The sequence below is a fragment of the Cottoperca gobio genome, chromosome 7 (genome assembly GCF_900634415.1).
Source record: "Cottoperca gobio chromosome 7, fCotGob3.1, whole genome shotgun sequence".
NCBI lineage: Eukaryota > Metazoa > Chordata > Actinopteri > Perciformes > Bovichtidae > Cottoperca > Cottoperca gobio.
This window is the reverse complement of record NC_041361.1, coordinates 18,925,030-18,949,809: the sequence shown is the minus strand read 5'-3', so window position 1 is coordinate 18,949,809 and position 24,780 is coordinate 18,925,030. Positions and strand designations below refer to the sequence as shown.

Sequence of the window (24,780 nt, the reverse complement as noted above, 5' to 3'; positions counted from 1 at the left end):
GTGATCTACCTGTATTAAAAATGCTGCGACAGAGGGGAGGGGGGGGTGATGTTTGGTGCGTAGTCCACTCCTCTCCTTTCCTCCGCTATGTCTCTGACTGTAGGTGTGGGAGACTGTAGGTGTGAACGCGTCGGGCAAGACCCGCGTTCTACCCGCACTACTCAAATACACTCGACCTTTTGTCTAGGAGATGAACAGCAGACATTATAAAAAGGTCTAGAAATCAAAATCAGCAAACCCAAGTCACTCTCGGTTCACCTCTAACTTCCCTTCCTCTCCCCATTCCTCGGCCATCTTAAATCACTCCCAGAAAGAGCATGATTTTAATTGCACAACCTCAGTCCTTTTTGTTGTGATCTATCCCCTCCCCCTTCTCTGAGTCCTCTCATCTGAGTCACATCATCAGGAATACTGTCACTCTCTCTTTGCCTCGCTGTTTCCAGCTCTCATTTTCTTCCATTTCTCACTTTTCAGAACCTCGCCTCAGTTGTTTTCTGCATGACTTTACACTCTTGATGTTCTGTTGCTTTCTCTTTTGTTTATGTCTCACCCTTTCCTTACATCCCCTCTCAATATAGGCCAGAGCCTATATCCCAAGTATTTGAAGAGTTTGTTTGATTCGATGAAATAAGGTGGAAATATTACCAAATACTGTACAGTTGTTCATGTTCAGACGGCATTATGTATAGCTAACACCAAAGAACATAAACGCCTTGCCTATTAGTTATAATTTACCATCGTCGTTTACCTCAAGATTGCCTGAAAGTTGGATAAAAATGTAACATACATCCTTGCCTTTCCTTTTGACCTTCTCACCCCTACAACATTCCAATTTATTCATCCTCTTTCATCCTTTCTATTCTCCTCCCTCCTTCAGTGAGCAAGGCCAGATAGCAGAGCACGCCGTATATTACCACTTTCACATACCTCTGGCCTTCACAGGCCTCAGTTATCTCTCCTCTCTCCACTTTGGTGTTTGAACCTCCCCCATTCTTCCTTCTTTTTTCTAGGTGTATAGAAGTCAAGTAAGACACTATTATAGTTGCACATATTAACGCGCTGCAACGCAAAAGTGGTTCCCATCCATACCACCCGCTACCGATTCTCTCTTTTTGCTCAAATTTCTGGTGTCAGCCATATTATCACAGGTGACGAATCAAAACTGCTTCATAAATACCTTTGAGCAAGGGAGGAAGCCGGACTGTGTTAGAACTTTGGCAAATTGTGTTCCTTTGGTGTCATTAGGTGCAAAGCAACAGACATCAGCTTGCCTGTCTCAGAAACTGAAAAGGAGCGTACTTTAAAGCAGAAGCGTCACCTTAAAGTGCTTTACATGTGCTTGCCAGGGGGAGAAATCCAGAGGAACATGGCAGTGCAAACCTATTCCTCTCAGAAACCCATTCAATGTAGTTTTTGGAAAAAAAATGTTTTGGCTTGTATCCTGGTTCAACCCTACCTGGTGCTTTAAGGCAACATTTGATAGGGTATGATGCCTCATAGTCCAATCAAGATTGCCTGATCCATCCCTCTGGCAACCTTTTCATTTCCCTCTTGCTCCTTCCCATGGCCTGGGGTAAGTCTAACCTCCTCTACAGATAACACAAGATCCAAGCTTTGACCTTGGCCCAGCACTAAATATATACAAGGAGAGAAAGAGGGTAAAGGGAGGATGTCCGAGTGTGTGTGTCTGAGAACTATTGGGACGTGCTGATCCGACTAATGTTGCAAGAGCACAGGAAACACAGAGAAGTTCAGTAATGCGGGTTCGTTCTGCCACACACACACACACACACACATGCACACACACACACACACACACATGCACACGCACACACACACACAATTTTGCTGCCTCAACTGTTCAGACAGCACAGAACATAAGGCAGAAATTGGCCATTTGGGACAACAAACACAAGCTGTATGGTCTGCAGGAGAAGAAAATGGGTTGCTGAAATTATTTTAATTGCTGACAAAACAACGGCAGAATTATCCTTGCTCACACTAGGATAGGAAATAACTCCCCCACCCACCACAAGCCGTTGGTCTCGCTTGAAAATACCACACGCGGATGCTAACGACAATCACAGAGCTCCTTGCACGTCCTATTTTGAACTTGGGAAGTAAGTGTTTGCAATCAGGCAGCGTGTAAATGTGTCTGCCACCTCCGCCTGCGGTTACCTGTCACATCTGTGCAGCGTTGGAGCGTCTCTTCCCCTTACAAGAGAAACTATTTAAATCTGCCTGCCCTGTTTGATCTGCATTGGCCTTTCACTGCGGCGGCTGTATCAAAAAAGGTGCCGGGAAGTTAAAAGCTCCATCGTTTCATCTCTCTCTCTCTTTTGCTCTCATCGTCCTTTTCTCAACCTCTTCCTCTGTCTGTTCAGACAGATATTAGGAGTTGTAAACATTTTGGCTCATGAGGATAAAAGAGGCAAAAGAAACATGGCTCATCGGCTGTAGCATCACCAACACTCGAATGAAAAGTCTGTTAAATACAGACTGCATGAGGTGAAGAGGATCCATATTAATCACTGTTGTAATACTATTAATCTAATTAAGAATGTCTCCTCCATCCCTTCCACTTTCTTTCCTCAGGGTTCGTCTCATTCACAAATTCTTACATCATCCAATCTGGCCTATCATCTTTCTGCCCGCATTCTTTCAATTGGTTGTTGGATGCTGCTCTTCAAAGGAATACTTCACCTTCATCAGTTACTCGCCCAATTCTTTGTTCACAAAGTTTCCTTCACACATGTAAGGTAACGCAGGGAGAGTACTTTATATACACATGCTTATTTTGGGGGTGTAGTACTCCTTATTGTCATTGTGACATTCTCACTTTTAGACCTCCATCACAGCGATCTTCAGATCAGACAGATTCACCTGAGAGCTTTCCCACCCACAAGGCTTTACACCAGCACCTGCACCCGGAGGGAGTGCTGTTCCATCTCTCCTCTCCTCGGGCCTACGTTCACATGAGTGAACTGTTGCTTTTCCAATAAATACCGGTACCATTTTAAAATGATCTCTCCTTATTGAAAAGACTGACAGAGATTGATAGCCAGCAGAGGAAATAAGAATGAAGAATAAGTCAATGAACACATACTGCCTTTTGGTTTTGATCAAGTATGTAACTTAGTGGGATTGTTTCACTGATCAAGCTTATTCTCATATTTTTAAAAGTCTATCACTCTGTCATTTGATTTGCATGCCAGTGGTCTGAATTAATCAAATAAATTGCTTCAAAAAATCAGTTAAAACTATTTGTATTGCACGTAGGATTCAAACTGGTATTTTGCCATGTAATATCTTTTTACTTGGCAGTCTATAGTCATCAGCCGCTCATGGCTCCAACCCTGCTGGGCCCGCCCATACAGCATTTAAATGTAGACTCTGACAGCACTATAAATAAAAATGAACGTGCTAGGATAACTCACCATTCCTCTGAGTGATTCTCCAATGGAATGAGTTGAAAAACTGTTTTATTAATCTGCTTGATTTCTATCCCTTTGCCATCTCTCCTCCTCTGTGTATTTATTACAGGCACTTGAGGTATGGAGCGGCTCGACGCAGACGAACCGCAGGGTGCATCGCCGATCGTCTGTAGCTGTCGGCTCAGACATGTTCTGAGCCACCGACGCAACACCAGCTGAACCCCCCACACACACTTGCTGTGGCGGTTGTTTTTTTCGGCCAGACACAAGGCAAGCCCACGGAGTCCACTCTCTTTTATAATGTGGCACATAAAGCCTAATGTCAAGGAAGATCCAGATGGAAGAGGCTTCAGTCAATAGTGAGCCAGGTCGCATCCATTAACACAGAATGAGCCTGTTCACCTCAACATTTATAAAGCTGTGCTGTTGAGCTTCTCTCGATTAAATCGGTACATGTTGCAGTAACTAATTAACCTTAGATATCCCTCATGTACGCACTGATGTTGGCACAACTGGTTTCAGGTAATATGCACCTTCTACATAGACTGAACTGCAAACTAGAGTTGTGCATGGCACTGGGAGATTTTAAAGCTTTATTATAAGATGTTTTTTTCCTTCTCATAATCGTTTCTAATTCCTTGTTTATTGTGTGGCTGTGTTGTTTCTGTCCAGCTGTTTGTGTTCTTGTGAAGGTTTCCTGTTCTCAGGTCTCTCTTTGAAAAGAGATTATAATCTCAATGAGGCTGATTAAATAAAGATTTAAATCAAATAATAATAAAGTAGGACTCTGCAGTAACTTATTCAGCAATTCATTAGGGCTGTCCTCGACTAAAGCCATTGTTAGTCGTGCAACACTCATTAACCAGAGATGTGCTCATAAGGTTATTAGAAAGAAGTCATTCAGCATTAAACAAGTATTGAGAAAAAAAGACTAATCAACTGGAGAAATCTGGGTTGACTAAGACCAAAACGACCAATTAGTGGTCTAACCGACGAAGAGGAGGCAGCCTTATAATTCCTCTACAGTTTTCAACAATAACAGCAAAGCTTTAGAATATTATGGCTATATATCAGCTTGAATCCAAGAGCACATAGATTTGCCATAAAACATCAAACTACCTATTGTACCTTCAGGCACCGTATGACACCACATCCATGATCACTACTGAGTACCACAAACACACACTATCAGTTCTTATGTAACACACAGAAGCGTAGTCTTAGCAATTGGAGATTTTCTTAAAAACTGCAGGAAAGTATGATATGGTTACTTTAAATATGCAATTAAACACCACAGACACTTGTATCACACGGGAAGTGTCCTGTTAGAACTTTCTTTAAATATTACTGAACTACGCTTACGCAGCCCGCAGAATGCTAATACATAGAAAGGTGGATACATAGAGAGCGGGGAGAAAGGATGATCTCTTCAAAGAACAAATTAATAATAAAAGACTCCAAGAATAAACTAGGTAATTAGGTTACAGGCGGCTCAAAGCACATGTAGCGCCGCTGATTCTGACTCATTTCGGGCTAAAACCTCTTAAAAACAGTGTGTGTCTGCGGGTGTGTGTAACAGGAATTGATATGTTCCACAGTCATTATGTGCACTAGAACCATGCATGCAGTCACATTGAATGTCACGCCTCGGACCCAAAGTGGAGGTGATGTTCAGGGTTTCAGCCTTATCAACACGTCCCAGCACAGGCACATCATGACAACTTAAAAAGAGAGAGGGGGAGCAGTCTTTGTTCCCACATACATCTATTTGCATCTACTACATAGCTCCCACATCATCTCTCTATAACGCAGGCACACTCATCCTTACAAGTTCACCCTGGAGAGTGATAAGAAGGGTGAGAGAGGGAGAGGCGATTCAGAACATGCAAAGGGAAGACTCTCCTCTCTCTCTCTCTCTCTCACACACACACACACACACACACACACACACACACACACACACACACGCGTAAGATATTTTCTTTCTATGTGCATTGGCAGCCAAACCGGTGGCTTGTTGCCCGTAGTCTCTCAAAATCAGCCCGTCTGCCTCACCAACGCATTTCAAGTCAAAAATTCATAAGGTGACACAAAACTGTCAGAGCACGTTGATGTGATTCCAAAATGATGAAGCTCAGTGTGTGTGCGTGGGGAACACACACACACACACACACACACACACACACACACACAATGACATTTAGCTTCTAAAGCATGCACAAATAGGCACATATCTGCATTTATGTACAAACTTGTACACATACATACACACACACACACAACCATGGACTCACTGCACAACACTCCGCATACACTGGTGTATGTGCACGCGCACGCGAACGAAAAGAGTCGTTTCAAGTTCAATTCGTGTCTTGAGCGCAGATGCAACGATGCTCGTCTTCGTACTTGGTTTAATCCTATTTTTCAACCAAAAATCGTCACAATGAACCACAACAGTTACAATCCCAAACTGGCATCACCGTATACCATTGCGACAACATTCCTATAATACTCATGCGTTCTGATATGTACCATATAAACATTAACGCTCGAGCATGAAGGAGATAAAACACCCCCGTGGAGCTCACACACTATCAGCCTTTTCATGCTGTCACTTCACTGCATCCAAAATCCGCAGTTCCATGCCGGTGAAGTAAGACAATCCTTCACCTTCAACAATTTGACCAAATCCAAGAAGAAAAAACAAGGGACGTTCAGTCATTTTGCAGATGGTTAATCAGCAACCTCCTCGTGCGTCTGGCTGCTTCTCCCCGGGTGCGCAAAACAAGCCATGCGATGTTTCGAAGCGCAAAAAATGAACCGACAGAAAGCCGGATCTCTCCCGAAGCACAGACTGCTCCATGTGTGCTCATGTTAGAGACGAAGACGGGAGAGTGACATTGGCTGGCGGTATGATCGAGGGCAAAGAGAGGGAAGGGGAAGGGTTGAAGAAGGAGAGGAGAGGAATGCCACCAACATTTTGGATGTAGTATGGGGGGTGGGGGGAAGCTCCAAGACGAGACGAGAGAGAGATGATTAACAACCACAAAAAAGTTTGGCTGTACTTACTGATCAAACAGCTCTTCGCGTTCGTCCTGTTTGGCATGTTGTTGTTTTTAGGATGTCAGAGTTGGTGCAGAAGACAATTCCATTGCTTGTCAGACAGTAGCAGCACCGGTTCCGAAGCTCAGCTCTGCAGTTCCGTGCGCACAGGAGAGCAGCGCTCAGCATGAATGAGAGGAGAGCTGCGGTTAGACTCCGACATCTCCTGGTACAGAGAGACTGAGAGGGGGAGAGAGAGAGAGAGAGAGAGAGAGAGAGAGACAGAGAGAGAGAGGAAGGGAGAGAGAGGGGGGTTAGTGACATGAGTACGCCCCCTGGCTGCGTAAGTGCGTTACAGCGGATCGCCAGACGCACTGCTCCATGGTGCGCATAGGTGGCAGCATCGGACCCGACACAGGCTACGTTTTCAGTGTGTTTCTCATGCTCCCTATAGTGTGTTGAGGATCTTAAGTGACACGATAGCGGTTGTTTTACTGAAATCAGATTCTTTGACATATTCCTGATAAAAGGCTGCTCCTATTGAGCTTGATTGATTGCTCGTGTCATCATATAATGCTGCAGAGCAGCACTGCTCTGTTTTTATGTCTCCCTGTTGTTCACTGTGTGTGTTTCTATTTTTTTTTGTTTTCCATTTCAGTGTATGCCTCTGTGTGCATGTATGGTAAAATGTGTGTCTTTACTACATGCTTCTGAGCTTAAGTGTGTGTGTATTCAATAACATTCACTGCTGAAGGTCAGCTCCCTTGAAACTTGACAAATAATTTCTATCGGCAGCGTTGGTCTTGTTTGTGACTTCACCAAAGACCACAAACTGCTGGTGCTAATTCAGAACAGACTCCCAACTCCTGAACCTTAACTTCTTCTTTTTAAATAAAAGTGTTGTCTGAATACTTCAACACTCATATTTGAAACCAGCCTTCTAGGTAGAAGGTAGATTATAAACAGACTCTAACTTTAATCATTTTATGGCCTCATTTGTGACATTGTAGAGCCCCTTGGTAGCCAAGGGCTTACAGCGCATGCCACTGCTTTGTTACCCGTCATACCTCTCTCTCTCTCTCCTTGATTTCTACACTGCCCTCTGTCAAATAAAGACAAAAAATGCCAAATAAAATGCAAAAAATAAAAAGTGACATTGTGAGGGACCCAGCTGGCAGGCATGAGTCACAGGTGGACTTTCAAAACTAGTTTGTGAATGAAGGCTTGGTTGGTTGGTTTGTTTGTCTGCTTGTCTGCTTGTCAGCAGGATTAAGGAAAACTTTACTGGCCTAATTTTTGTAAAACTTGGTGCAGGGGTGTAGCATGGGCCAACGAAGAAGCCATTACACTTTATAGTGAACCCAAATCCCTTTTGTTAACATTGCGAGATAGGACATGGCCCGTTCAGAGGTCTGGGCTCTCAGAGCACACTTCTGGTGTTGCATGTTTTTACTAAACTACATATCACATAGCCTACACCATACCTTTATGTAGACCTTTTACCAAAATATATCACACTTTTTTTAGGTAGACTTAACACAATCAAGGCAGCGGTGATAATGCTGCTGCAAGAAGAGGCCATTTAGACCCATCCAAGAAAGCTCCGTCATCTGAGATTTGAGAGTCGGCTGCTGCATGGCAACATTTTTAACAACTAACAAGCTAACGACAGCTAACCGTAGCTGCCGTTAGCTGTTAGCTCAGTTAGCTCAGTTAGCCTTGCTACCAGGACTGGGAGCTCTGAGCACCAGGGGAGTGTTGGGTATACCCAGCACAGGAGCTTTAGACCACTGGGAAGAGGAGGTTTTCAGGGCCGGGAGAGGGGGGATGCTGGTAGAGAGCAGGGGACGTCTAACAGAACCAGTTTAGTAATATTAGCTGGCTTGCTATGTCTGTGTTGTTGCAATTGCTTGATGTATGACTGTTTTAGCAAAGTTGTCGACTCGCTAGTTTCTGATGCTAATGTAATCATAACAAATGCATGTGAAACGTTACAGTTGTCCATATTACAAAATCAATGTAGCCTATAAGAGAATTGCAATAAAATACCTAATATTACATAATGTTGCTTTAAGGTAAGCTTTGGAAAGTAGTTGTCGGAAATGTACAATATTGTTGAGTTAAAACATAATCTGCATTTTCCAGTACTTTCCTTAATGTATTATACTAAGGTGGTACAATCATGACTTCCACTGTAACCCTTTAAAAACAAAGAGGGACTGGGGGAGGGGCGAGAAAGGTGAATTTGCACCATAAAGGAGGACGGATCGTTGTGTGTGTTCAAGGTCCATCGTTTCCGTTCATCTGCAAGAATGTGTGTATTTTTTCCATCATCCGAGGCCCCTGCTACGACCTTTGTGGTCCCCTTGTGCATATTAAATGTTGATATTCCTTCCCATATTAGTGATGACTAGGGAGTTTTCATATAGGACGATGAGGTGTCAGGTTCTCCCTCTCCACGCTGAGGCAGAGGATGTGGTTACACAATTGATACTCTGCTGCTCAGATTACTGTACGTGTGCATGTGTGTACGTGAATGTGTGTGTGAACATCCTTTCCGCTATAACTCCAATAGTCGTACGTGGCTCAATGTGGCACTCAGAGTTAATTTCTCATTCTGAAAACCTCTGAGTCATCTACATCTGCCCTGTTCTGCTTGTGCAGCTGGAATCTTTAACTAGACATTTATTATAACGCTGATTTTAATTGATAAAGACTTGTGCTTTTGGTTGTTGAAATGCATGAGCCAGACTCAGTTATTAAATTGCCTGATTTATTGGTAACACAGAGTTTACCATCCCTTTAGGTTACAATAAATCATAGTTTAATTTCTTGTGAGTCATGAGAATAAAGAAAGGAAAATGGGTGGAAAACATGAGATACATTTATATTTGTGTTTGCCTTATCATGTTTACTGACTAGAGGGTACACTACCATGTATTATATGCCATTACTCAACAGAATAAAATTGAAAGTGAATTATTATTGCTTAAATTATCCGATATCGTGTCCAATTTGTTATGAAACTGTAAATAATAAATAATATTTTGAAACTCTGTCCCTGAAAAATAACATAAATTTGTACCAACCCTAAAGTGGCAAAACAGTTCCTTATAAAGTGATATAATTCTGCTTCAGTTTCAAAACTACCATAGCTGTTTTTTTCACTGCTGTTACCTGATGATTAAATCTTTGTTTTGCTCCCCGCCAACTCCTGAGGAAAACATCTGAACGTTACGCTCCTCTATGTTCATCAGCTAATTGCAAATATTTTGTTGTTGGTGATGTGGTGCTGATCAGGTAGTGCACAGTGGGTTTATCAACGCTCAGTTGCAATCTATTAAGTCAAAACAATGAGCTGAAAGATGCTCAAACGCTCCATCGAGCTCACGGCAGCTGCAGAGTTTCGGTGATAATTCTCTCTGGGTTCATCACTACGAGCGACCCCTTTAATATTACACATAATAATTTCATCCATTGTTAATACAAAAGTATGTGTTTCCTGAAATTATAATGTCCAGTTTTCTTCATTTTACAAAGTCATGTTGCTGATGTTAATATGTACCTAAAACTTGCATTCACTGTATTTCTTTGCATCGGGTTAGGGTTAGGGTTACCCTAACCCCCCATCGGGGGGAGGTGCTCCGTTCTGTCGGAGTTCCGTGCTGTCAGAGCAAAAGTCAGGGGCATCTAGGATTAATCTGCGTTAATATTTTTTTTGCGTTATTTTTTCTGTGATTAATTTATCGAAATTAACGTGTTAATACGACAGCCCTAATGTATATATACACACATATATGTTTTTATATATACACATATATATATACACACATATATGTGTGTATATATATATATGGAACTCAGACTAATGCTAACTAATATTAATTGTTCTCATTAATTTCTAACAAACCAGAAACAAAAGACACATTACTTCCTGTGCATCAAAAGATTCATGCAGGAGGAGACAAAAAAGCAGACAGTCAGGGTTTGGACATGCAAATGGCAAAAGATTTCCTAAGCTAGACCAATTACATCAACTGACAAGTAGCAAAACACATTTTCATAAAAATGTTGTGGCTTTTGACTTTTTAAGTGCAAATTCTGAAGCAGGCAAAAGGGTTCTGCTTCCAACGTGGGTCTTGGTGTGCGTGGCTCGTCAGCATGTAGCCGAGCATGGTGTGAATGAAAATGTGTTTGATCAGCCCCACAATCTCTCTCTCTCTCCCTCATTTTCTGCTTTGCTAGTATCTCCCTCCATCTCTACCACCTTCCAACAGAGCCTTGATCAGCTACGTCCATTTCATCCAATAAATGGCAGCTGATGCCAAATCATAATTAAAATCTCCTCAGAGAGCCAGCTGAAAAAGCTTTTTTTTCTTGCTTTTACACACAAATCAAATTAGCTCTCTTAACTTTTGTGCTTAAGAGCCAAGGTCTCCGCGTGCGTTTGTCGAGGTCAGGCAAATTTTCTTCTTTCTTTTATTTCACCTAGTATTTTTGGGCTTTTTTTTTATCAGAGCGATCCTTGTTTGTCTTAATTCTGAGAGAAAACGGAAAAAGAGACTTGTTAGTAGGAGGGAAAGAAGAAATGCAGAGTGAGAAAGAAAGAGGGACGGAGAGAAAGAGAGTGGGTGGTGGGGGACTGTTAGTGCTGCAGCTCAAAGGAAGACCAGGATTCTTTTCACTCGTTTTGTCTCTGCTTGATCTCTATCGCACATGTGATGCACACCTACGCACGCTGCACAGGTGTAACCACACACACACACACACACACACACACACACACACACACACACACACACACACACACACACACACACACACACACACACACACACACACACACACACACACACACACGGCTAAAAGGTCAGACTTCTTTCGAGCTTCCTTTTGTCTCTTCTGGGTGCTTCTGTAATTACAGCTCGGCCAGTGATGAACAGCAGGGGAGGCTGCTAATGCCACTGTAAAAGTGTAAGCAAGAGTTCCAATGAACAGCCAGAGAAAGAGCTAGGTGACTGCCTTTTGTTCATATTGTTTCCAAGACCAAAGAGATAAAAGATCTGGTCTGAAGATGCTGCTCATCAGCAGCGTTACAGCCTGTTTAAATATGGGTCTCAATCCTCATCACATTCAGTAAACTGGGCTTTTGTTATAGTAGACCATTGACAGGGTTTCCCTTTCATAGCTTCAACTCGTCATGCTGGCATGTTCATGCTTAGTGTTAGACCTTAGTGACAACGTGCCGCTCATCATTACCTTCAACGAATATGTGTAGTAGTGTGGATGGGTTAAATTATGAAAATAAATTATTATAAATCCCTTTTATTATAAGTCTTTCTTCATCCATGTTGACTGCTGACTGGAAGAAAAACAGAAACATCAAGGGTGTCATCTTTGATATCGACAAATAAGAAGAGGTTAGAGGTGTAGCAAGTGCGCAAAAATATTGTTGTTAGGACAGTTTTGTGTAGCAGGGCTGCAGTGTAGCTTGCTTTTTTTGTAGCTTAGTATTCTAATGAAGAAATGTATTTTGGTTATTTATTTTGGAAAAGTAGTGCATATTATGTTCACTTCCTTCCTCTTTCCATTTTAGACCTGGTGAGGAACAGGGAGCACGGCAAAAGGACAGGGCTTGTATGTGTGAATGTGAATCCTTCGTTAGGAATTCGCACACACACACACACACACACACACACACACACACAGATAAATCATCACTGCTTTTATACACATTTGAAAGGTTTCAATCACATCCTCCGGCTAATGTGTCCGTTGTACTTAAGCTCTATTGTTCCTTCATGCCATGTATATTTCAATGTACTTTAACACAATCCTGAGGTTTTCTTCTACATACGGTCATCAGTCAAACGCCTCAAAATTAAGTAAAGTCTATGACTATCATTTATGTTACAGTTGCCACATAGTCATCAATACCTTACAAAATGGACCTGGGACTGCAAGGTGCTTCATCAAGCGCTGTTGTGAGTGTGAATATGAGGAGAAATGGCCTCACCAGAATACAAATGCCTAATAAAGCCTCCTTCAGAAAAGCCAATTAGTCCATTTGGAACGCTTCCGACATTTTATCATTCAGGATGACACAACAGGTATTGTGACAGTGCTCGCGCTGAAATATTGAAATCTCATTATTTTGCTCACCAAGTGTAAAAAAACATCAGCGAGACTCCAAGAAAGTCTACAATTATTCTCTCCACATTTATTCCAAATACACGCTGTGGTGCATGTAAACACAAACTTCATCAGATCACCTGATTTACCGTTTACCGTATAACTTCAACTGGAAAGAAGTGATTTAGTGATAGTAATGTAACTGTTGCTGCACATAGAGGCTTTGTTTGTATCAATAAAATTTGTTCATAAGCAAAGAGCAGCACTATGCTTTAGGTCTGTATTGGTGTGAAAGCATTCCCCCACACAATGCAAGCTCCACTTCTACAACACTTATCGGGACACGAGATAAAGCTTGAAGTTTCATTTTTCTAATGTTCACGACACACATGGTTACGGCTCCTTGGCTCAGTTCTCATGTGTTATAATGCAACTCGGTGTGGCGTAACTCTGGGGCCGGGGATAGGAGGGGGTTCTGGCACAAAATAAATGTGTGGATGACACAGCGGGGAAGCGGTGAAATGAAAATGTAATGGAAAAAATGCTGTTGATCATAATTGCCAGTGGTGAAATTGCTGGTCTGTATTTCCCCTAAAATTTCCCTGTGTGTTACCGTCTGCAGGGGTTCCAACATCTACAATTATGTCTCCTGGAAGGATTCGGCTTGAACTTCAATATCGCCTCCACCTCCCTCTCCCCCTCTCTTTATCCCCCTCCTCCTGCACCGGACCAATTTGGGGTGGCGAGGCGATGGTTATCTAAATGCAAAGTGATGCTGTAATAGCACTCACGAGGAGGTGCAAACGCCTAGTGAGACCCGGAGACGGGGGGATGGGGGGAGAGGTAGAAGGAGGAGGGGGTATCAGTAAGAGAGATACATACAAAAGAGAGGCAGAGGAGGAGGCTGAGGTTGTATGACAAGCAGAATGAGAGAAAGAGAGGGAGAGGAAACAAATAAGAGGCAGCAGCAAAGAGGGCTACATTGAAAGAGGATTGAAGGGGAATAAAAGTGAGGAAGAGAAAGAAAAAAAGGAGAGTGAGAGCAAGGAAAATAGGGCAGGTGAGAGTGGAGGAAAGAAAGAGAGCAATAGAAGAAGAGGGTGTAAGAGATTAGAGAATAGATACACTGTAAAAAAAAAAATGAAGTTAAGAAAACTAAAATGTTCAAGGTAACAGGATGCAATAGTTTTCTCAACTTTTGACTACTATTGTTGAGTTAACTACGGTTTTCAAGTTTAGACAACTTGGATCTTCTTTTTCACCTAATTATGATATTTCTGTAAGGATAATAATGAAATGCGTTTTAACGCCATGTATTTCTACCTTCAACAAACACAAATATTCTTGTTGAATAAACATATTTTATTGCTTCAGTGAGATAAAATAGTTCCTTTATAAATCAAGAAAAATGTTGCTGTAATTGTTTTTTAAGGAATGCTCAATAAATAAATGAAATAAAGGGCACGAAGCTGCCAACTTTTTTCATTCCTCTTGTGAAGAATAGGTTGTGAACATGGGGGTTAACAGTAAAAGTACACACTAAGTCTGTACAACACAAATAGATAAATGTGTTGTCACATTACAATATTGTTCACAGTAAACCAGACGCTCAAACAAAGATCTCCATCACTCAATATATTGTCAAATTCTACCGGGCCTCAACCACTTCAGAACATAGTCAAATTAAAATCCAGAGCAGCTTGTACAATGGATACTGATAATGCCACAAATGTCTTTTTTAGAGGCACAGAGGACATCCATTCTGAAAATGATTGGCTGTACAAGTGTACACATACACTAAAGTTATACCTGAGCACTGACAATGAACTTGAACAGTTGAAACACGGGATATGCCACTTTTGTGAACTGGCAACCGACATCTGATTCTCTATTTCAAAAGAGAAGGTGACTTACATGCTTACATTCACAGAAACATCTTTGATTTCAGAGCCCTTATGCGCTGCGAGCAAAGAGAGCCAAGCTGGTAAAAGATGGTCTGAATTGCTTCAAAAAGGTATACCTCATCTCCTTTGGATAATCAATGTTCATGGCATACAGTGGGCCAAAGAGGTAGGTCAGTTTGGTAGGTCACGCAGGAGAATGGTCCCTTCCAACACAACAGCCACGTCTCGCACATTTAGTGACGGCGGCATCATCATCTTCAATAACTGTGAGGATGTCCACAGACCTCTGAGCACTCTTTCTTCATGGTCCTGAGGAAAAGTAACAGATGCATAATAAAGTGCTAGAAAGCTAGAAATCTAAAAAGACAAAATACATTCCTACTGATTCTAACTTTAGCTTTAGTACCATGCTACTGACTCTTGCCATTCAGCTTGTGGAAGTTTTTAAAAGAAATGTTAAAATTGCAACTCAACAGCAGGGTTGCTATCACCCACCAACCTTGTGGTGCTGAGTTTTGTAAAGAAGCATTTTCTGCCAAAGAACACCAACCAACAATGGCCAGCTGTATCGGGTTCATAGAAAAAAAAGTCATAGAAAGTCACCAAAAGTATCTGGACTGATGAACTGCACTAGGGAAGGTGTATTATTTTATCTTTTCGGCTTTCTCATCCCTGAAAACATCTCCAGAAGAAATTTGGCAGTGCTGCTGTCTTTCGGTGGGACACAATGTCCGATGTCAATGGAGTATCCAGTGGAAAACTCAAACAAATCAATATAGTGCCATAGTGAATGTACACTCTTTATAGTAATGAGGAGGATAAAGCACAGGTCAGATCACAGTAACATCCTACAGTAAAAGATCAACAAAAAAAACAATTGCATTCCTGTGGACCATTTTACTTACTACTTGAAAAATACCGTTATGATAATAATAATAATAATAATAATAATAATAATAATAATAATAATAATAATAATAATAATAATAATATATTGTATTTATAAAGTGCCTTTCAAAGCTAAACGCAATCTCAAGGCGCTAAAATGCAGGACAACAACAAAACAACAGACATAAGAGTTTACGTTAAGGCTTTTTTGAAAGGAAAGGTTTTTAGTTAATTCTTGAAGGAGTCGGTGGCCTGTGGAGCCCTCAGGTGTTCTGGGAGAGAATTCCACAGATGAGGAGCAGCTGAGCAGAAGGCCCGATCGCCCATGGTGCGGAGCTTGGTCCTGGGGGGGTGGAGCAAAGTTTTTTTAGAGGTGCGGAGGTTGCGTGTGGAGGTTTGTTGAGGGAGGAGTTCCTTGAGGTACGGCGGAACATTTCCATGTATGCACTGATGGGTGAGTAGGGAGATTTTGTACTCAATCCTGAATGCGGCGCTGTTTTGGATATATTGGAGCTTTTGAAGGCTCCTGCTTGGAATCCCGATCCCGTGTGTAAGAACTCAGCTACAGGGTGGCAGGAGGGGGTGTCGACGTGAATGTTCAAATCCCCAAGTATTTGCAGATGTGGTACAGAGTGAAGTGAGAAGTTAATTTATATCTGAGATGAAGGCCGGGTTTGGCTTGGGTGGGCGGTAGATGAGGAGAATGGTCATGGGGAAGGGGGGTTTGCATTTAAATGCAAGGCATTCAAATGAGGACAGGTCAGACAGAGAGATGGGGGTCAATTTCAGGTCACTGCGGTGTATTATGGCTAAGCTGCCACCGCGACCAGTAGGGCGAGCTTTCTCCAGGTAATTATAGCCAGGAGGACAGGCTTCATTTAGGGCAAAATAGGCCTCAGGGTGATGCCAGGTCTTAGTAAGACACATGAAGTCAATCCCCTTATCTTGGATGTGATCATGTATGAGACAGGATTTATTTGTGAGAGATTGTGCGTTAAATAGTTCTATTTTGAGGCTTGACAGAGTGGTTGACTGTAGAGGCAGGAGTAGACTGAAATCCACTCCACGTTTTCTGTCCCACTTGGTGTGTAGTGATCTTGCGGTGTTTCCCGGGCTACTAACACCGAGAGCATCAGTCCTCTGATGACGCGGCAGACATGTGACAGTGGTCCATATGGAAGGAATGGATGACACAGGCGGGCCAGGCTGGTGGTAAACAAACTTTCTACGGGAGCCTCTGTGGGTCTAACAAGGTCTGCGTAGGAGTCCAAATTGTTTGATGGCTGAGATGCACGTTGGAGTTGTGTGGTTGTTGAGACTCAGCCGTTGCGGGATGGAATACGTGGACATCATGCCGGTAGCCACAGGTTTTAGTCTGAGGCTAGCCGTTAGCCATGGACAGAGATGGAGAACTGTTAGGCAAGGCCGGGAGCTGTCGATAGCAGTGGAAAGTGCCAGCAACAGGTAACAAGTAGCAGCGGTTTGTAATTCAGTAGAATCCAAGTAGAACAGACTTAAACTAGAACTAGAACTAGCAGGAGAAACGGCGAACAACAAATAACAACAACAGGAGAAGCGACGAATAAGCAGCGCCAGCGTCCTCTCCCCTCGACCAACGGCCAACGGCAACGGCAGTTATCAAATGCCACCAACTAAGAATACCAAGTGCTGACTGGTAACATCCAATTTTACTGATGCCATCAAAGCGTTGCTTGTTGAACAAAGCAAGCAACAGGCCATTTTCCCTCAACCTTAGCCTAACCAACCTTAGCTTCAGGCACTGCACTCACCTGTTCATCAAGCTTTTCCAGGAGGTTCTTCCATCTTCTGTCCAAAAGGTCCCTTCCTCACCCGGTACAGTTTTAGTAGGCAAGGGACATGTTTGTCAAGGGAAGCACTGAAAATCCCCAGGAGGTCTCTAGTGGTGATCCGATTGAATTCTTCAGATATCCGAACAACACAATCAAATTACTGTTATATTAACCACAATGTCAGGGTTTTTATGTACAGACAATTCCTGGGAAGCTGTCTTGTTCAAAGTCTGTGCCATCTTAAAGGGATAGTTAGGATTTTTAAAAATGGGCTTAAATGAGATACTTATAGTCAGTGTATCACCTCCAGTAGACGGCGGTCAGCCCACCCCCGTTTGGAGAAACAGACAGGAGTACCAGCACAGAAGCTAAGTACTGCTGTGGACAGTGGCAATATCAGTTGAAGTGTAAGCTGTATTTAGAATATTTTTACTCTTTACCTTGCCATCAGACAGCCATTTCTGACAGGGAACTGAAGCCATTATCTTTGCTCTCATCAACGCAACCAAGTAATTTGACCTTTCAGGACACGGGAGTTGCTGGTGTACCGCTGCCTCCATCAGTTAGTTAGTGTTGTTGTGTGTCTTAAGGCTTAGTTCGAATTCACCAAAGGGGGCAGCGGCAGACCTGCAAGGTCAAATTACTGCTTTTGACAAAAGGAGGGTTTGACGAGAGCGTAGATAACGGCTTCAGTTCCCCGTTGCAAAGGGCTGTCTGATGGCAAGGTCGAGCGGTGAAAATATTCTAAATATAACGTTCACTGATATTGATTTTTTTAGGGGTCTAAAATACATTTTACTGCTGCCGCCGTCCACAGCAGTACATTACTTAGATTATGTGTCATAACTCGACTGTTTGTCCAAACTGGGCTGTGCCGACCGTCATCTACTGTAGGTAATACACTGACTATCGATAAGTACCCCATGCAACCCCACTTCCATACATCCAAATCACTATCATTTGCTTAAGTAAAAAGAAATTCACAAATTATGGCATTGGTAAACATGAATAATGAGGCTTGACAGTTCAATAAAAATCCGACCATGACACATCTATTGTTTCCAGTTTGACAGTTGCATTAAGTCACATACTCTTTGGGAGGAGATTAAAAAAAATATATTTGGTATTACAAATTTGGGGACTGAAGATGTAGTGGGGTGCAGCGTGTTGGAGGGTTAACCATCATGAATAACCATAACCATGTGGATAATCTGGGACATGATTGACCTCACCGCACCCTCATCTACCTTTTTTCTTTTCTTATTTACATCTACCTCATTGCATCCCGCCTGACGCAGCTTTGAGCTGTAGTTTCCAAGCTTGTATTTAATACTTGTTTTCCGTCCATCGTAGCCTGTGATGCTTTCTGGCTCTTTCAGGCACGGATACTTGAGAACCACCGAAAAGGCAGTGAGAAATCACCTTCAAGTTAGAGTTTCTCTTTAAGCACATCAATCAGTTGGGCCACAGATCCTGGTACTTCAGGAAGCTGGATTCGCCGGGCTTCTTTGGAGGAGACAACTACCCTAAGTAACAAAGTCTGAAATGAGGAGAGAAAAATAGTGAAAACATTTGACACCTAAAGTATAACATAGGGTTGCAAATATTGACTTTTTCTCCAGATTAATCTTCTGATTATGTTTGATTAACTCATAATTTAGTCTCAGAGTGGTATTTTTACTTGACAAATCACTAACACAGAATGAATGTCCTTGTGGTCACAATCACCTTTCCACAAACTGAGTATGCTGCTAGAGGGTGGTAATCTGTCATCATATCTGGATCCAGGACAACAATGTCTGCACAGTGGCCTTCAACAAGCTCATAAGACCTGAAATGTCCACTGTACCAGGAAGACAGTCTTTTACAAATGAATGTCACTTCCTTCCTTGACAAGAATAGTCACAATCCTATGGAATTCTAGGAGACCACTGCACTCCCCAGCAGATACAATCCTGCCCTCCGCATACTGTGTTCCATGCAGGTGAATAATTTTAGACAGAGACACACTGTCTAGATGAGAGTACTTCTTTTGTACTTCACACTTTAGTGATGGATCCAATTCTGAAACCGTGACCACTTTCACCTTTTCAATTTACAGTTGAAAAGTTACAAATTTCAATTTGGCTCCGGATGGCGTACTCCAGATGGTATGCCATCATTTGCTGGTGTTTCAAGGAAAGAGTGAACAGCACATTTTTCCAATTGTGAGTGTGGAATGTTTTGTGGTACAGTAGATGTTTGCTCAGTACACATTCCATTTTTACCCCATTAATGCTTTAGAGGTTTTTTAAATACACATACACAGTCTGTGAATACAAGGCCAATGTGCACCTTTTCCGTGGCGAAGGCAACAATGTTTCAGAAGAGTCTCTTGACTGGAGCTTGTGAATTTCCAAAATTTGCACAGCATGCGATCCACCCCTGAAGCACAAGAGACACATATAGGATATTCACTTTTGCTAAACCTATTTTAGCTGCAGACCCTGAAATTTGTAAACATAGAATAACATACAACTCTATTTAACCAATATTACACGTGTCTCATTGATACCTGATCACAAAACAAGATGTTTACAATAAGAAGGATCTCTTAGAAACTGCACTAAGTAACATTATTGTATAGCCTACAGACACACCTACTGAATCTGATATGACATTTTATATCATATCAAAATGCGTCATATTATCAGGGATGCAAACAGGTTTGGGGCAAAAAAAGGTGAGATTATTGTGTGAATAGAGAAAACATGCGACATCAAGGGGGGTCCGGGGGCATACTCCTCTGGGGAGAAAGATATTCTGCTTGAAAATAAGTTGGAACAGCAATAATGAGGTAAAACAACCCTAAATAAAACATACACAAAGAATCAATAGATGTGGGAGCTGAATACATACACAAGATAAAAAAGTATGTTGGAAATCGTCTTATTATATCTTATTTATGAATACTATTCCACTATCAGGCATGTAATTGGTCAAATTCATAAAATATTTACATCTTCACCCGTGGCCAAAGGTTTTGAGAATCACACAAATATAAATGTTCACAAAGTCTGCTGCCTTAGTTGTTATGATGGCAATTTGCATTCACTCCAGAATGTTATGAAGAGTGATCAGATGAATGGCAATTAATTGCAAAGTCCCTCTTTGCCATGAAAATGGACTTAATCCCAAAAAACCCCATTTACAATTGTTGTGAAGAAGGTTTCAGGGCACCCACGAAAGTCCAGCAAGCGCCAGGACAGTCTCCCGAAGTTGATTCAGCTGTAGGATCTGGGTACCACCAGTGCACAGCTTGCTCAGGAATGACAGTAGGCAAGACTTTTGGAAGATGGCCTGGTGTCAAGAAGGGCAGCAAAGAAGCCACTTCTCTTCAGGAGACACATCAGGGACAGACGGATATCCTGTGTCATGCTGACAGTAAAGCATCGTGAGACCATGTGTGGGGTTGCTTCTCAGCCAAGGGAGTGGGCTCACTCACAATTTAAAGAACACAGCCATGAATAAAGAATGGTACCAAAACATCCTCCGAGACCAACCATCCAAAAACAGTTGACTCTTTGCTTGAACTTAATGTAATTGTCAATGAAAGCCTTTGACACTTGTGAAATGCTTGTAATTATACTTCAGTATACCAGAGTAACATCTGACAAAAAGATCTAAAAACACTGAATCAGCAAACTTTGTGAAAACAAATACTTGTGTCAAACTTTTGGCCACAGGTGTAGTCTATATGCATAATTACACATGACAAGTAACATAAATGCAAATGTACATTTTAATTTGTCTGTGTCAAGTGTCTAATCCAACTGTTTATCATGTTTGGCAAACTCCTAAAATGAAATGGACCAATAGAAAACTAAACCTCTTATTTCTAATTAATGTTAACCTCTATTACAATTCTCTAATGAAGTTAAAAAATAGAAAAAGACTCAATATTCGAAACACAATGATTGACTAATGTCACTTAATTATCAATCTGTGCCCCTAAAAAAGGGGAACGTGTAATTCCGATTAACCTGCTCCAAAAAAATAGGGAGCAGTATTTCACCCCTAATTTGGGTCAATGCAATCTAAATTCAGAGTCATCAGTTATTAATAAAGTCTAATACAGTATGTTAATCTATGCTTATATTTTATTTGTAGTAGTTTGGTATATTTTTTGTATTCTGTTTTATAGTATTCTATTCTTTATATTGAGTATATATATATCCCTTTCTTCTTGTGTTGATAGATTTACTCTATATTTTACTCCTGTGTAATGTCTATCTGCCTGCCTGTCTGCCTGCCTGCCTGCCTGTCTCCTGCCTGCCTGCCTGCCTGTCTGCCTGCCTGTCTGCCTGCCTGTCTGCCTGCCTGTCAGTGGGCAATAATAGCAAAATGCGACCAAACTGCTGAAACTCTGAGAGCCAGTCTAACTAACACTGCCATCTTATACATTTCACTTGGGGCTTAGCCATCTGTGTGGACTATGTGGTCCGTGTAACGTTACGTTAGTTAGTTTGTTTATTGGACTAAATCCAAAGTGGCAGAAACTAGAAAATGACCCGTACCTTCGTCACGTCTTCCTCGTGGTCAGGAGAGCTGCCTGCCAGGACAGGAGAGAGGCACAGCCATCACTGGGCTGAAGACCGAAGAGACTCGATTTCAGCCAGCACAAGCCCCAGCGCCAGCAGTCACAGCGGGCTGGTGGTCATTTTTGCAACTTTGTTTTATAGTTTGTTTATTGGATTACATTCAGAGACACAGAGGCAGCTCCACTTATTTCCCCCCTCTTGCACAATCCCTTTACAGAACATTTTGTTTTTATGTTAGAACTGAACTCTAAACGGCCTCATGTGTTGGAACATTAAAGGCAGAACTATTTCAGGATTTTTTGGTTTTTTTTGGGGGGGGGGGGGGGGGGGGTAACTGTCAGCCTAACTGCATAGAACGTCATCTGTAGATTAGCTAACAAAGCTTACTTTGGTAGCTAGTTGAACACATTGACTATATTTTGTTGAAATAGTACATTGCTTTTTACTGTGTAGTAAAAACACACTTACCTGCTTAGGCAAACTAAATCGATAAATATTCCGAGATTCCCCAATTTAGCATCTAACGTCAGCCTCACGTCAAATTTCTGTCCATAAGATCAACGATTACTAGTTATCCTTTTTACAGTGTAGAAGATAAAAGAAGGCAGAGAAAAAGTGAGCCACCAACTGAGAGAGGGTAAAGATTGAAAGAAGAATGCAGAAGAAGAAATACAGAGACTGTCCTTACCGGAAAAGCAGAAGCATTAATCGTTTTTCAAATTCCCAAAAAGATAATTGTATGAGGTACAATCTGTACGTTTACCTGACAAGGACCTCTTGTGGTCACAGGAGACTCTGGTTCATTTAACACTGACTTGTAACCCTCAGAATCAAAGTCAAAAGCGTTACAGCGCTGTTGAACCTCATAGGGATAAGGTAGAAACTCATTTTGGTCAAACAAAGCATATGACTCCGACATGGGAGACCACAGTTGGTCCATGTAACACCCTTCCATACAGTTTCATGAAAATGGGGCAAGTAGTTTCTCTGTAATCCAGCTGGCAGATAGACAAAACAAACCAACAAACTGAACCGAAAACATAATCTCCTTGGCCGAGGTAATAATATGTCAAAGTTGTGTGATTTTGTAGGACTGCCTCTAAATTGTCCAAAAATAAGTTGTGACCAAGTCATTTGAAGCCATGCTAGCGGCGTGGCTCTAGGGATGGCTATGTCAAGTTTTTTTTGAGTTGACAGAATTGTTTTTTATAGAAATATCTCAATATTTGGAATTTGTAAAAGACATTCATGGTCACCAGATAATGAATAGTTATAACTTTCATCCTTTCTCATGTCGTACCATTATCAAGTCAAAACACCTGGGGTACAGCCCAAGTCCCTTATTTGATATTTCCTCGATCCTCGCTGGAACCGGTAGTGGTTCTGGTGCACCATCTTGAAGACTGTCCCAAAGCTCTTATTTCTGTTCAGAGGAGCATGGAGCGATCTCTGAGGAGTGATGAGCGAGGATTCACTTTTACCAGCAGACACGCCCACTTATTGGATATGAGTTATTGATTGGACGCTGCAGATGGTCGGACTGATCTGATACATTTCAACATCACTGGAGTTTCAGAACCGGAGTGAAGACAGATAACAGATGAATATCAAGTGCACTCTTTTCATATTGTATTTGATTTCTGATTTACCTCCTAGTTAAAAATATATTAATTTTAGATCCAAACAACAAAACGGAGCTCATAAACTTATCAAAAGGTCTCTACAGCTGATCCAGCTGCCATCGCAGACATCAGAAACGGGCGTCGCTTCATGTGACACTTCTGAGGAACGGACATTTCATTTGTCTAAAAACACATTTCCTCATTTCCTCTCTCCTCGCATGGTTTCCTTGCAAGTGAGGGACAAATTGTTGCAATTTAAGAGGCTTGGGATGTACCCCTGCAACACTACTAATGTTCCATCAGACTCAGCTGTTCTGTACATGATAATTAGCAAATGTTAGCATGCTAACACGCTAAACTAAGATGGTTAACATGGTATACTTTATACCTGTTAAACATCAACATGCTGGTATTATCATTGTAATGTGCACGTTTAAGCTCAAAGTATCAATGTGCCCAAGTGCAGCCTCACAGACTCTTTGTCTTTAACCCAAACCATGATCTTTCCTTAACCTTAATTAAGTTTAGTGCCTAAACCTATGAAAACCTTAACCATAGCAGTGGCAGGTCAGAAACCCAATCATTTTTCCAACAGAAGTGGAGGACACTGACAAATGATGTCCTCATGTCGAAAGGGGCACGGCTCTTATGGGTTTTCGTTTCGTTTCGTTTCAGAGGGCAATGTCAAACAAACGGTTATTTCCTGGAGTTTTCTGTTTAGAGGTGTTTAGACGAGCTTTGAAGGAGAGAGAGGAAGGGAGGAACAGGAGGAGGGGTGGAGAGGAAAACAGGTCAGAACATATGTTAGAGAAGGAACAACACAAAGAGAAGCTTATCTATGATCCTATTGCTACAGACTATTGATTGATTTTCAGTTGATGTTAGTGATAAGTTTGTAATATTATCTATTTGCCACTAGCTTCCAATTCAGTGTCACTGGCGTCTTTGCTGATGCCAGTGAAGCAGAATCTAATAGAAATGAGAATAAAGAAAGGCAGAGAAAGAGAAAGGACTGAGAAGAGGTACTGAGACAGATGGCCTCCACCATTAGATTCACACAATAAGTAAAGAAAGACAACCAAAATCCTAAAACAGCAGCATAATGTTTTTTTTTTTCATGTTACGGAAGCAATTTAAATTGGAAAAACTGAGGTAGAAGAGAGAGAAATATGGATGTGGAGAGTTAAATCAGGTTGGAGATTAAACGGAAGAAAGATTAGATGCTGTTGTGTGTATACACATTTACTGTATTGTAATTGTGTGTGTGTGTGCATGTGCGTGTGCGTGTGCGTGCATGTATGGGGGTTTTCGAGGTAGTAGGTGGTGGCAAAAACATGACACCAATATCCTCTGTCAGTCAAGGCCAG

General features: G+C 41.8%; 1 protein-coding gene and 1 long non-coding RNA gene across 2 annotated transcripts in view; both read right to left on the bottom strand.

Moving 5' to 3' along the window:
• LOC115010484 (plexin-A1-like) overlaps nucleotides 1–6,697 on the bottom strand; it is a 224,802-nt gene extending 218,105 nt beyond the window's left edge. Inside the window, 1 exon segment of the mRNA XM_029435054.1 lies at nucleotides 6,504–6,697. The gene's annotated coding sequence lies outside the window, so the exon portion shown is untranslated.
• A 10,571-nt stretch (nucleotides 6,698–17,268) lies between these two features.
• On the bottom strand, nucleotides 17,269–19,637 carry LOC115011371 (uncharacterized). Its single transcript, XR_003832576.1, has 3 exons — nucleotides 19,546–19,637; nucleotides 18,634–18,751; nucleotides 17,269–17,340 (listed from the first exon to the last, which is right to left on the bottom strand). It is a non-coding gene; the product is annotated as an uncharacterized LOC115011371 (long non-coding RNA).
• Nucleotides 19,638–24,780: the final 5,143 nt, after the last annotated feature.